Raw genomic sequence first — 14,501 nt, forward strand, 5'->3', positions numbered from 1 at the left:
CCTTCGGTCGAGTGGGGCGGTAGGAAGGCAAAGACCTCGTCTTTGGTTCAGATTTTTTATTACGCATCCAGCCACTGGATTCTGAAAAACTTAACATTTTGAAACGTTGGAGAGGGAGGAAGGGCCCTTTTGTTAGTGCCATGTCACTCATACTGACCTCAAAACTTCCACGTTCAGCATCTGTGACTTCGTGCAGCAGATTGTCAACCTTGAGCGGAGGCGGGGCTGGAAGGATACAGGGTGATAAGGGGGCTGGGAATCCCTGCACCTGTGCGTGTGATTTCCAGTCATCAGGGTAGGAAGCCCTCACCTTCCGCAGTCTGCTGACCAAGTGGTTGCCTGAGGAACTACAGCGCCGTAGGTGGCCTTCCGCGGCGACTGTGCTGTGGAAGGACGTCTGAGAACCTGCTGACAGATGCTGTTTAGGAGAACGCTGAGTGAGGGTCGCATCACTCACAAAGAACCGTGAAAAGTAAGATGGTGTCTGTAACCAGCCTGTTTATACTGCGTTTTATTATAGTTTGGACCAACCACTCATGACTTAATTTGTACTCCTTTACCAATTGCATGTTTTCGTCACAGTCCCCTCGTCACTTGGAGACACACATTTATTCATTGGAACAAGGGTGACCCTCGCCCCCGAGTCATCCACAAAGGCACGCCCCCCCCAGACATAACCACTTGCAGACATATGCAAAGGAGGTTAAACGCGCCCACCTGCACACCCCAGGCACGTTTAGACAACTGCGCTCGTCGGTCTGCCTCGGCTCTCACGCACTGGTATACCTCTGAAAACGTTCGCTCTCCTTAAACACAAACGTACACTACAACCGCTAAACACAGGCACGAGTAAAATAGCCTTCATCCCAGAGGCGTTGATCCTAGTGCCCCATTTGTGCTTCTAATTTACCAATTACACCCAAATGCTCTTTCTGTAAATGGCCAGAACTGCCGACTTTGGAGCCAGGGAACAAGGTTCGAGTCTTGTCGAGGGCTGAACGTCCTGTGATTCTGGGCAAATCACTTAATCTCCCCGCGCCTACTAAGCATGTGTATCCCCGTGTAATGTAACTGGTGCTCATGTAAAGCGCTCCAGTACCTTCGGGTCGAGTTCATGCTATATAAATGAGCAACAACAAAAAGTAACTTATTGGTTTACAGAAAAATCATATGGGTGTTTATAACCATAAAAATATGCAACAAAGAACAATATACATCGATTAAGTGAATGACAAATCCTTAGGATTCAATCGTGCTAGTTACCTCATTTTGTCATTGGGATATCTTGCTTCATCCCATGTGCTTTTATTTGACACCACGACGCATTCTGGTAGTTGTAGTCGTGTGCGCTTTGTCATCGCTTTGCTCTCTATCTTGAAAGGAGGGCTGTGCGAAGTTGAACAGCTCGCAGCTGCTCAGATCGTTTTATGTATTTTAACTTCACCTGCTGTGCGACTAGGCGCTGTCAATGGAAAAGGGGCTGATAAAGCGTAAAAAAGGGCAGGACAGTAGGGAAATGTATTGCTGCAGAGCGCTGGGTTCGATTTCTCGCTGCTCATCAGAGCTATGGTATTCTTGAGCGGCAAAGGTCAAATAAATAATCACCTCTGGAAGTTTGGGAATTTTACCGTCGCCACGGAGGGCACAATTAATTTCCAGACTTCATGTGACTACGCGGAGAAGGATATCACTTCGCCACTAAGGAAAGCGTTCGTTTTCGGACTTCATTTGACTATATAGCAGTAGCTGTCCTTTGGTGGCTGCGTTAACCCACATGTAGACCTGACAATCTCTTAAAAACCCAAAGAATACAAAATAAACAAGCGACAGCAGGTGCCTGGGGAGGGGCGCGATCTTGAGCCTGTTACTTTCCCTAGACATGAAAGTGCTTCTACAGAGGGGCGGTGCTATGTGCGTGTGCCCTTGAGCCTTTCTAAGCCCCCATCCCACAAAATGGGGAGGGGTCATGCAAGACTTCAAATGTCCGGGGGGGTGATGCAACCCCCCGCTGAACTTGGCTGTGGTCAGTCTCCACATATTGTAAGTTGGGAACGCGCTTTCTGGAGCGTTTTCCAACTATCATTGCCTGCCCCTGGGATATCGGCTCCTCCCCGGGTGACCTTGTGAAGGAGCCGATATCATGTGACAAGCTATGGCGCCTTATGAGTTGACAGGTCTGCATATGTGCCAGGTAGTGCGGGACCTTGATTAAAATGCAAACAGTTTCGTTTCATGCCAATTATTTCAGATCCCAGTAAAATCGGCAATGTGAGCTCCTGTTTAAGGGTCAGAGTTAACATGGCCCATAGCATATTCAGTTCTGTCCAGGGAAAAAGTACTTATTTATTTATATAGCACAGCCTCTACACAAAGGTGCTAGAGCTCTTTGCAAGAGAAATGCTTCGTTGCCTGGAAGTTGCTGGTGGTTTAAAAGTTGAGAATACAGCATGGTAGATCATTGCTTAAAACAGAGAATGCAAGAGGTATATGCACCCCTAGAAACTTTGAGGTAGTCTATATGTCTGTGCCAAGAGTTGATTGTTGATTGCAGTGTACTAAAAAACAAAATTGTGTGTGTCTGTGGGGGGGGGGAGGGAGGGGTGGGGGGACGGTAATTAGCAAAAACAATGCACAATGATCTTACTTGGAGGAATATGAATTCATTCCTATTTTTCTAACAAAACTGGCAGGTGTTCCTTCCCAGTTCTCGACTGTATAAGCTTCATCAAGATGAAGCTCAAAGCCTCATTGGTGGCTCAAAAAAATTAAAAAGTGCAAAACCAGGACAGGTATTGCATAGTGCATACGCTGTCAAAACCCTTTTCAAGAGGTCTGCATCAGTGTGCCGGACTTAAGGGCACTTACTTAGGAGGTGGCAGGGCTGCTCCAAATAATGAAATATTTGGTTGCACATACACCAGTAAAATAGCAACAGCAGGATTCAGTAACCGTAGGAAGACAGCATGATAAAGCAATGACTGGAGTTACAGCGGTGGGTGTGGACTCGGTGACCACAAAAGGATTTGCAGAGTGGAGAGAAGCTTGAACTGCTCTGATGTACTCGTTCAAGAAAGCAGAGACGCAAACACTGCTACTTGTGCGCATCTTTTGTGACGAGAGAAGCTTTCCTTGTTGCTGTGTTGTTCCTGTTCTGTGTGACATAACCTATTGCTACTCCCACTTTTGCCTACGAGATGCTCCTTTGAATGTGAAGTACTACTCTAGGCATATAGGTTCATCATTGGTAGGTGCATAGGAGGGGACACCCAAGGTCTAGGCTGTAACAATCTATGCTAGGGCCGAGTTACATTTGTCCTCAGGAGACCCGTGAATGACACGTGGGCTGGAAAAAGTCGACTGTTCTAGGAGAGGTCAAATGGGACTTATAAAAAATGAACTCTGATTCGCCAATTGAGGAGAGAGAAAAGATCACTTATGCAAAACAGAAAAACATCCCTCTCACTAGCAATTAGGCCACATTTAAATATAAGTCTTGAATTTGTATATATGTATAGAAGGACGCTAAGAGACTTCATATATAAAACAGAGTGCCATTCATTCATGTATATTTTGTAAAAAAAAAAATCTGGCACAATGAAACGTTAAAGAAACGAATGAACTGCATTCATGCCACATTCTAAATGCCTTAGGGCAGTGGAAAATAAATCATGCAATGCATGTCAAATAATTTATAGGAAGCAGGTGATTGATTTGACCATCTTGAATTTAAATAGCTAATTGATCCATAGGTGTCATCAGCAGGAGTTCTTAAAACAAAGCATTGTCAACTATGCTGTACCCTTTTTTACGCGAGAGAATTGCACTGCTGCCTGTCCTGCAGTACCTATATTGTGTGTTAATCAAATGACATAACTATTGGCATTGTGAGTGCTTATTTTAATGCATGATGAAAAGTGTAATTGTCTCTGGATTCTGGATACTGGGGAGGCAGTGATGCTGTTCCCCATAGACTGTAATGGGGTGCAATAGATGACTGAAGTAAATGCTTATTGTATTGCCATGCCAGGTCCTCCCTGGACCAGAAACAAGCACCCGGGGACCAGTTTTGGGGTATCACTCTTCTACAGCCTGGCGTTTGGGCTAGACTGTTTCCATAGGGAACAGGGTCAAGACTGATTTGCATATGGCTGGCTCGAAATTAGGGTGGTGTGGTGAGCAAAAAAAAACCAAAAACGGATTAAACCCAGATCTTTGTGACTGGGGGTGAATGTTTGCATTGTTTAGCATTCCATCCATCATCTGTTCTTTTTGCACGAGTACTACAATTCAGCATGTTAAAATCAAACATTAGAAGACACATATATATGAACTTCTAGTCTTCTACTGTGAATGCACCTTCAATAATACAATTTAGATGCTACACTTTACATTCGTTAAAACACAATATATGTATTGTCAATTATATTATTATGTCACTTCTGTAATGCATGATGGTGCAACCAAAATAATGCATCAACAGTAGTTACTTCTTGCTTGCACCCAGATTTGTATGGCTTCTGTGTATGGATAATGCATGAGCAGTGGCATCCACATGGTCTACAAGACAACGAATCAAACCCAGCAGCTTGACCAAGTGTGCAGGAAACCAATAAAAATAAGCCATTAGTTCATCAGTCTTTACGCGTGCTTCAGTCCTTCACAGGGGCGCTGTGGTCCTCAACAGTGTAGCTTCAAGTGGTGAGACGCTTAAATACTTCCAGTCAACACTGAGGTTTGTGTGTGCGTGTTTTTTTGTTTTGTTGCCAAGAGCAGGGTGTTTGAGTACAGAGTACACATGCTGTTGGTTAGAGCAAGGTCTGGCTAACGTTCACACATGATATGGGGTCCACCTACTGCACATCACTGTGGAATGTCATGGTTGGAGGTCAGGCAGCATGGAGGTGCTGATGCTTTCACTGAACATTAAAAAACCATCCGCCTCAGAAGTAGACTAATGATATCTTATCTTTTTAGTCCATATGCTTCCCTCATTAGGTGTAGGGTATGTATTTTACTTTATTCAGCCTACACACACAGTTAATTAGCAGTTGAATATTGGCACCAACTATACATTGTCAAATGACCTTGGCATTATGTACTGAACCAATGGGACTAGTGAGTCATTATCCATATGGTACTCCGAGTTTAGGTCTACTGATGTCATGGTTAGTCAAAAAAGGTCAGAAGTTAGTGATAGCAACAGCTTAATTTGCCTATGTAGCATTTGAAATTAGGAATAGCGAGGAGTAGCAGACAATGAAACCATGTGCTAAGAGCTCTGTTTATTTTCCTACCATATCTGTTCTCTGCATATCCCCTTCCCTCAAAAGTGAAGAGGAACCTGAGGGACCAAGGAGGGGAACCAGCCTTGGTATCATTTAAAATGGCAGTTAAAGTACCCCTGGCATTTTGGTGAACTGAGGCCACATTAGGTTGGTGCAGAAGTCATGCCGCAAACAGTGCAATTTTTTAATTCTCGTCTTTGAAACTGTCCATGTTGCATGCACCAGCAAAATGAAAAGTTTGCAAAAGTTGACCTGAGATTACAGGTTCAAATCCCAGCAGGTTTGCCTGTCTTCATCTTTAGGGGGTTGATTTGTGCACACCTGGTTTGTCTACTGATCTCAGCAACTCAGAAATAATCTGCTTACCGTCCAGTTGGCTTTGGACTCCCTTAATCATTCTGACTTTGGATCACCTCACTCTTTTCACAGTGCCATCTGCATTAACTGTGTTGCTATAGTTTGAATAGTTGCTATGTTTTTGTTTCACAGTCAGTGGACGGGGTTAAAGACCACTGTGGTGCTGAGGATGTACACTATGGATCTGGGTGTAAGGCTCAGAGAACCGAGGGATGGGGACGTTTTGAGACCAGTGTTTAACTTTCTTACTCTACAAATACTCACAATCCAAGTTAATTACAATGCATCCTCCTTGTTTTTTGTCTGTGTCCCTCATGGCTAGTCCCAATTGCTGCCTCTTTAGCCCTGGGTAAAATACTTACTTTGGTAAACTTGGCAAATAAAGTAGCACTGAAAAACAAGAGAGTGAAACTGTGTTCATCTACAACTTAAGAGCAAGATTTTCTAGCGAAAAGAACAATCTTTTCCAGTTGTTTTCTGTTGAAATTATAGTTTTTTTTGTTGCAATCTTATATGGTGCAAACATGGTAAAGAGGCATTGGAGTACTTTACATGAGCAACATTTGTACCACATCCACCACTCACTATCAGCACCAATTCACCAAAACCCTACTGAGAAAAGGAAAAAAATATTTCCATCAAAGATCCTCCGCTTGTGGGACGAGGTGCGCCTTGCACCACCCGCCCAGCATAGACCATGACCAAATGATGAAGATTGCCACCTACGTGGGTGAGAGTCAGTGCATCCTGAAAAAGATATTGCTGGTGGCAATTGTGAAAAAACATTTTACTTTGCCTCTTGGTTTCTCTCCTCTACGTGTGTGTAAGAAAACCACACATAAGGTAACCTTTTCTGTAAACATGCTTTACGTGAGCACCAGTTTATAGGTTATCAAACGATTAAATGATTTTTGTCATAATCAGAGTCAAGACTGGGACTTCAACCTCTTTGTCCAGGTCTAAAGTCAGCAGGTCTTGTCTTTAGGCCACAAAAAATTAAAACACAATTTAAGTAGCATAAAATTTGTTGCTACAAATCTCCCTCCAAACTTTTGGTAGGGGGGCATGTTGTTTTGGAATGGTGCTTTTCATCTGCATAAGTTAATGTAGTAGTTTCTGCATGTGCAGTGTAGCTCCGTAGTCGGGATTGAGTATATAGGCTTATTTGCTGTTCTGAAACTCCTATCACCCTCCTGCAAAGTTCCTGAGAAAGCTTTCTATACGATGAGCTGACCGATGCATTTTAAACATGCAGCAAACACTGGTGTGTTATTACAAATATTTCAGTGTAACATTGTTTTAAACATGTTGGAGGGTGGTCTTTGTGCAGTATTATTTATCACAGGTAGATGTTCAGTGTACTTGAGCTGCCTGTACTTTGTATGGGTCGTCCTTTGCGGTTTATCAGCTTTGTGCTGTGTAGTTTTGCCTATCCGACCCAGCCTATGAGGTAGATTCACTGATCTGTATGTTTAACCTTGCTTTATCTCTTAAGAGAAATCAGATAGGCACTTTCAGTCTAACACCTATCTTCCAAACCATTAGGTGTAGTAACTCCATTGATAGCACCACCCCCAGCGATGACACTGCTGGTGCTGTGCATGTCAGTTCAATGTACATAAATGGTCATATTAACTATAAGACCTTCTATTAAAGATCTGTTGACTTCCATGTGACACGACTACAGCATAAACTTTCTTTTCATGCCTGTGGACCTGCTCTGTAGGTTTTATAAAGAATCCTAAAGAGGGTCATTAATAGTTGTTAGAATTTTGACCCCAGATGTGATTGATCTGTTGGGGCGACCTCCTGTAGTGTACCCCTTTTCAATTGGAAACCATCCAGATTTTCCTAGAAATAGACCCCATGAAAATCCTTCTATTCTGGCTTGTTACGTTCGTCAGCGTTAACCTTTCACTCACTCTCCACAGACTCTACTCTATAAGTGCTCTGTAATGTCTGGATGTGTTTGCGAACAGGATGAGGGTGTGTGACTGCTAGGACATTGTGATGAGAATTCTATAACCCCTCAGATCCTTGTTTATAGGAATGGAATGTTTGTGTAATGTTTGGGTCTATCACATGATTCCATTTTGGGAAACAACACTCAACTGTGTAAATCATTAGATAACAAGGCAAGCCAACATCCTGGCCCGTCTAAAATGTGAAACAAAGTTGCATGTGATGAACGTCAACCTCATGAAACTAAGAGTATTTCCAGGGTAAATGCTGCTTAGTCTCTAAAACGGGCAGTCTACACCAGCTCTTACCACACAAGCTGGTGGTAGCATGTTGAACAAGTAAATATTTTATTTACATGTCTATTGATTTGTATGGTGCCAAAACGTTTGCATTTATCCAAGCGCTGTCAACCTTAGTAATACTGACTTCCACACATCCTCTACTTTTGAAGTGTTCTTTATTTAATTAGTCTAGCTATCTTGTTCATTTTTTAAAACTCCTTTCTGTACTGTTTTTACTCTTTGTCCTGTAACTTGGAACCCTAATTTATTTTATAACTGACAATGCAACACCACTTGTGCCAAAATGTAAATTTGCTGTCCTGCCTGCTCTCCTGACACAGTATTCATGTGGTGATGCCCCTCACAATGGGGTGGTCCTCCAGCCCAGAGGATGCATAAAGGGGTATACATTACTACATTTGGCTGTGCTCAAGGAGAACAAAAGGCTGGGCCTCCCCAGAAGAGTTCCCTTCACCTTGCCAGATACTTTCTATAGCCCTGCCCCTCTCCCTACCATCTACAAGGGGTCACTGGTTCAGGAAGTTTAATCAGCGGCCCTTTGTTAACAAAGTGAGCCCAGTCACAACCTCCTCGGTGTCTGTATCTCCACCCCTCCTTGGTGTCTGGATCTCCACCTTTCAGCCACAGGAATGATGGAAATATACTTCTGTGTCTGGGAAAACTACCCTCGCCATCCTTTTGTTGTCATGTTACAATCGGGGCATCCAAATGGATAGCACTTTGCTTTCATAAAATTAAAACAGAGGCCAACCTAAGGGTGAACATTATAATACACCCACCCCAGCATTTGCAGACTTTCCTTCTCAGTGTTTGTAGTATCTTTTAAATGCTTTCCTTTACTGGGATTTTTGAGAAAATGGTACAACATTGTGAAACAAATGGCTTGGCACACAAGCATCGTATCTGAGGAAATGCTAATCAGATGGCTGAACCCACGCAATACACAAGCTAACAGTCTGTTTATAAACAATTATATTGAAATGTGGTGATCCCATAGAGAAAAGAGAACAATTCTAGGTCGGCTACCTCATCATTGGCCATCCGTGGCATAATCAAAATGCACTTTCCACGTGCCCCATATCTCATGGTGACTATGAGGGCAGCCTCTGGATTTGTACACTGGGATTTCAGTGATGTAACATTTTCCACACCCCATATCCATTTCACTATTCTGGGGTCGGGTTTCCTTCTGTTCTGAGGAAAGCCCCTCTTTCCCAAAGTAAATCTCATGAGAAACTTCTCTGCTCTGGTAAAACCACCAACGTCCAATACATTTAAAATTGCCATCATTGGACGAGTAATGCTTGGCCTTTTGCATATATTGCTGAAGTCCTGGAAGATTACCTCCCGGAAGGGCTTAAGTGATGGGCATGACCATGGAGTGTAGATAAAGTCACCCACCGCAGTCTTAAAACACAGGCCCACAACTAAAGGTGTGTGAAATTCACTTAATTGGGTGAAATTATGACGAAAGTACATGAAGTTATGCGAAATGCAATTAATTGCTTTATGTAGATTTTAGTGTGAAATTCATCCTAATATCAAACTTTCGGGTGAGGATGTGTTTAAACAAGAGAGCCACAAACAGCTACTCATGTTCTGTTGTTCATGTGCATTTGCAGTCAAATTTTAACATTAATTGTGTCATTTGCTGTAAATGTTTACCACGAGTGGCACATAAATATGCAAAGTTGCATAATGGAGTAATGTCAGAAATTGACTTGTAACAAGCATAACAAAATATTTTCAAAATATCATGAATTCCACCTGCATAGTTTAAGTTTTGTCCAATCCCAACCAGGGCCCATGAGGAACTTCTAGTCTTTCAAGTTTCAAATAAATTCTATGTAAATATTTGATTTTGATCAAACGTAATCTGTTCATGATAACTGCTTCTCTATGAGCCATGAGAGTGAACCTCCCACTTCTCATCTTCCAATATCCTTTACCTATGTTTCTCTCAGTCTAGCAATAGTATCAGATAATTTAACTGTCAGAGTTCTTTACAGACTATTTATGTTCCCCTTTGGGGACAGAAGTAAAATACATGCCCTCATTACAAGTCTGGCTATCACTAGACTGCCAGACTCTTGAATGGTGTTCAAACAAGCACCATATTTCAACCCTGGCGGTCGGGCCGTGGGAAGACTGCCAAATCAGCGCAAGCAAGCAGTGCTGCCCTGGAGATTACCACCTCATTCTCTGCCAGCGATTTCCTGGCAGTAGCACCGCCATGAAAAGGCTGGCAGAGAACAGGTGCAGGGGGCCCCTGCACTGCCCATGCACTTGGCATGGGCAGTGCAACGGCCATCCTGGCTAGCACTCTTGCAATGTTGATTGAGAGTGCTGGAGCACCCTGCAGCCTAAAGCATTACCTCCAGCTCGATTACGAGCCGGAGACAATGCTGTAGGCTGTTTCCCGCTAGGCCAGCAGGCAGAAACTCAGGTTTTCGCCCACTGACCTAGCGGGAAACTCTTAATGGGTCAGGCAGGGAGGTAGCCAGTATTGCAGCAACCTCCCCGTCGGAAGTTCTGCAGACGGTGAAAACCGTCCATCAAACTCATAATCAGGCCATCCGTGTTTCATTATTTAATAACTATCTTGAAGTTGCTGATTCCATTTAGCACAGCCTAAAACTCTTGATATTTCCCATTATGTGCCCAGTCTTTACTTTATTCTTTCAACCCCCTGTGCTAATCATTTGACCTTGCTGTAGTGGTGGTCTAGTGGTAGCCTACTAGTGGAAGCACACCCGATTGTAGTGTTTATCAAAGTACCTAATATCTCACAATCTTTGCGTGCAAATTATGCTGTTTCTCTCTGCAGTCCTGCATCCTCAAATTGTGTGCCATCTCAGAAAGCATCTGCTGTATTCCTAAATCCTGCTTGAAATTTTTTAATTGAGTCTTCTGATTGGTGCCTCTCCTTTTTTCTTTCAAATGGTCCTCTCCTTTCCTTCCATCCCTGGCATGCCTCCTCTGTCTGAGCACAACCTCCATAAGTCACATGCATCTTTGTCTTACTGTATTTCTGTAAATTGCTCAGTTCATTTGAAGGTTACAACATCTCCCCTTCTTTTTTTTTTTTTTTCTTTTATTCTTTTTTTTTAACACCAGACACCTGAAACCTAGCAATATCAAATTTCCTTTACCTCATCTTTTAATCCCATCAAAGATCTGCATCAACTCTCATACCACCCTGCCCCCTTTCCTCTAATGGTCACACCAGACTCCTATTAAACTTAATCTACCACAAAAGTGGAATGAATACATTGAATGGTTTGCTGGAGAGTAAACAACTTAATTCCAATAACTAGTAACACTGAATTAACCACTGACCTTGAGTTCTGGCAGAGAGGGCTGACACGCTTAAAGTGTCTCATCTCGTAAAACTATATGCACTATATGAATGAAATTGCAATTATAATATAATTATAAGCTTTGATATAACAACCACCACTGATGTCCATAATGGGGTGGGGGGGGGGGGATGGTGTTATCAAGAATTCATTGTGTTCTTATCCTGTATCTTTTGCCTTTTAGTGGATATTTCTTGAGTTCAATCTTGAAAGTGGCCAGGTGTATGTGCTTCATAATTTATTCAGCCAAGGGAGAGTACTGACCCAAACCCCTTTTATGTATCCTTAAAGGTATGTATTTTTATAATGGTTATTTTAGGAAACCATAAGGCTGGTGAGACAGCTAAAGTTATCTCCAAGCCACACCTAACCAGGGCAGGGTGAGCGTCTCTCCCCTGTCACATCTCAGTTTGCTATCTTAGGGCTGCACAAACAATAGGGGGCATGGGGCTTCCCCGTTTTACTAACATATACATTGTTTGTACCAGAACTGTCAAAATGGAATAAGATATGCCAAAATATCATTGAAAGTGGTAAAACAAACACATACCATAAAACTGAAAGGTTATAAGGAGCAAAAACAGATACTTCAATGCAAATGTTATGTGCCAATCCTTGTTTGATAACATTTCTGGTTGTGTAAATCTGGACTGCTGATCTTCATTGCTACCTTGAGATTCCACATTCTTAATTCAGTTATGTTAACTTTTAATGTAGCTCATGCTATCACCGTTGTGCAGTTTGGGGCTTCTGTAAAAAGTGGAAGCTAGGGTGTCCATATATAGAGGTTTACTCCTGGCCAGGGCTAGGGGAATCATGTGGCAATGGTGGACCAAATTCAGAGGCAGAGTTGACCAAATGATATACCAAATAAAGGACAAATTATGCAGCGATTTTGTGAATAAAGAAAAATTAAGCTACACATCCTTGGCATTATCTAGCTATGTTGACATGTTTACATGGATTTTTACAAAGGTAGTCCCAACAATACTTAACCCGTTAGCTGCTGTGCCTTTTCCACTGCAGTGCTCAGCCCTTTTTTGGCTGTTTGGAGTAGTTCGCACTTAGGACTTTCCACATAAAGTATCCATGCCAAATTTGTGTCTCTTTTGCCCAACATCCTGGGGATTCTAAAAGTGCATAAAATAGGCAAAAAAAGCTAAATTGTAATTTTATTTTTTGGGGGGGGGGTGGAAATAGGGAAAGGTGCTCTTGATAAGAGGCTGGGCGGGGCAGGTGTGTATGTGTGTGTTTTTAAAAACAATTTCCCCTTCCTAAAAAGGGATCACCAAACAGTTTACTGTGTTAAATTCACCATTGTCCCAGCTTTCAGGAACTTGCAGAGCTAAATAAAAATAAAAAAAACGGAAAAAAAGTTTATCACAGGTTTGGCATTTTTCATTGAGGTAGCCATTTTTTCCTATTTTCTGGGCTCTCATCTCCTTCCAGTGTGAAACCCATGGATGATCCAGAAAATCTAAAAAGTTCTGAAAAGTAGACCAAATTCTAAATTCAGCAAGGGGTCTTATATGTAGATCCATAAAGGTTTTCTCAAAGACACTAAGGGCCATATGTACGAACACATTTTCCCATTGACCCAGAATGGGAAAAACCCTTTGATACATCTGGCCCTAAGGCCCTTGTTATGAGTGTGGTGGACTGCCGTCATAGTGGCGGTCCGACTGCCACATTACGACCGTGGCAGACCCACCACAGTCCAACAGCCTGCACTGCCAGGTTGCCACCAGCCGACAGCCTGGCGGTCTTGGCAATCGTAATCCGCCAGGGCAGCGCTGCAAGCAGCGCTGCCCTCCAGATTGCAAGTCCTCTTCTGCCAGCCTTTGCATGGCTGTCGGACTGCCATACAAAGGCTGGCAGAAAGGGGGTGTTGGGGGCCCTATGCACTTGACATGGACAGTGCAGGGGCCCCTATGGACAGCCCCAGCGCGCTTTTCAATGTCCAAATTACGCACTGCAACATTGCCGCCAGCTCAATTACGAGCCGTCGTCAATGTTGTGGTGAGTTTTCTGCTGGGTCAGCGGGCGGAAACGGTGTAATAGGGCCCACGGAGGGACGGCCGCATAGGCTGTCATATGGATGTGGGACTTTGGTGGGCGGCCTCCACCGCCAGCCAAAGTCGTAATGGGCCCCAAACTAGTGAAATAACGAAGGAAGAAAAAACGGCCAGTTGTGAGAATGTTTTCATCCCTAGCATTTTGTCAAAATCGCTAATTTACAAAAACAATATACAATTGCATCCACAAGGCCCCTATGGTTGCAAGGATATATAGAGTTTGTAGGTTTTCCAAGAACCTGAGATCCCCAGAGCCAACTGAGTTGCACAGTACAATGTTTTTTTCATTGTCTACCAAGTATAGACCAATTCACATGGTGAAATATGTATAATGAAAACTGTGTTTTATGGAAACTCTTGTATTTCTGAAATGAGCATAAGATATAAAGGTTAGGTTTAGTGGTTATTTATACATCTATGAATTTGTGTGTAACCACACTGGCTTATGATTTACAGAGTAGTGTTCAAAATATCTTCTTTCTTACACACTAGCATACATTTGGAAGGCAGAAATGCAGCAACATCCAATTGGTAGTAACAAATATCCTACTATTGTATGTTCTCACATGCCTTCTGATAAAAATGGTACCTCACTTGTGCTGGTCGAGCTAATGCCTACGACAGGAATCGTGCCCAAAACGGCACATGGATACATCAAATGTTTGCACTCAACACTGACCCATTTTTTGCAAAGTGGGTAGCTGTGGATTTTGAGTCCTAGCTCAGCCAGCACCTAGGGAAACCTAGGAAGCCTGTACATTTTTGAAAACTAGACACCTGGGGGAATCCAGGCTAGAGGTGACTTGCATGGCTCTCACCAGGTTGTTTTACTCAAAATCTCTTGCCTATTTCTGTGATGAAAAGTTCTGGAATCTGTGAGGAGCCACAAAATTCCTTCCACGCAGCATTGCCCAGAGCCTTCCGATTAAAAACTATACCTGTGGGTAGGCCTTGTGCCTGGGACAGGAGGAGGTCAGTGGGAGGCTTACAGTGGGGGACTACTATTGGCCTCAGTTTGATCAATTACTGTTGTGGGCACTAGGCCCACCCAAACAAGTGGCACAGTGTTTTTATCAGCACAAGTGGAGAATTTCCGGGTGTTAGGAATTTTGTGGATTCCTTCAGTTCCAAAAGTTTCCATCACAGAAATGTAAGGAAAAT

The 14,501-nt window shown here is 43.0% G+C and overlaps 1 long non-coding RNA gene across 1 annotated transcript in view; it reads left to right on the top strand.

Annotated features, from left to right (window-relative positions):
* The first annotated feature begins 340 nt into the window (after positions 1-340).
* Positions 341-14,501, top strand: part of LOC138266107 (uncharacterized) — a 301,371-nt gene continuing 287,210 nt past the window's right edge. Inside the window, exon 1 of the long non-coding RNA XR_011199462.1 lies at positions 341-472. This is a non-coding gene — a long non-coding RNA (uncharacterized lncRNA). The remainder of the gene's footprint in view (positions 473-14,501) is intronic.

This window comes from Pleurodeles waltl, chromosome 11 (genome assembly GCF_031143425.1).
Source record: "Pleurodeles waltl isolate 20211129_DDA chromosome 11, aPleWal1.hap1.20221129, whole genome shotgun sequence".
NCBI classification, from domain to species: domain Eukaryota; kingdom Metazoa; phylum Chordata; class Amphibia; order Caudata; family Salamandridae; genus Pleurodeles; species Pleurodeles waltl.